Below are 220 nucleotides of genomic sequence, written 5' to 3'. Positions count from 1 at the left end.
CTTTTCTGCACAGATGAAACCCACTATTTAATGACTCATGTTAAAATAAAACAATTTTGAGGTTCTGGTATTCTAATATTTTTTTATTACTTAACAGAACCAATTTATGCATTTCTTACATAAATGATTATCTGACCTTTTCACCAACAATCACAAAAATATAAATATATATCTACTCATTCCTGAAGCCAAATGTAAAATGGGGAAAAAACCCTCAACT

The 220-nt window shown here is 28.2% G+C and overlaps 1 protein-coding gene across 3 annotated transcripts in view; it reads right to left on the bottom strand.

The window, feature by feature from the left end:
- The window catches only part of LOC119586962 (adenosine kinase 1-like), a 36,821-nt gene that overhangs the window by 31,095 nt on the left and 5,506 nt on the right, over positions 1-220 (bottom strand). The window lies entirely within an intron of this gene.

This window comes from Penaeus monodon, chromosome 22 (genome assembly GCF_015228065.2).
Source record: "Penaeus monodon isolate SGIC_2016 chromosome 22, NSTDA_Pmon_1, whole genome shotgun sequence".
NCBI lineage: Eukaryota > Metazoa > Arthropoda > Malacostraca > Decapoda > Penaeidae > Penaeus > Penaeus monodon.
Note: the sequence above shows the minus strand (reverse complement) of the source record. Positions and strands in the feature narration are given on the sequence as shown.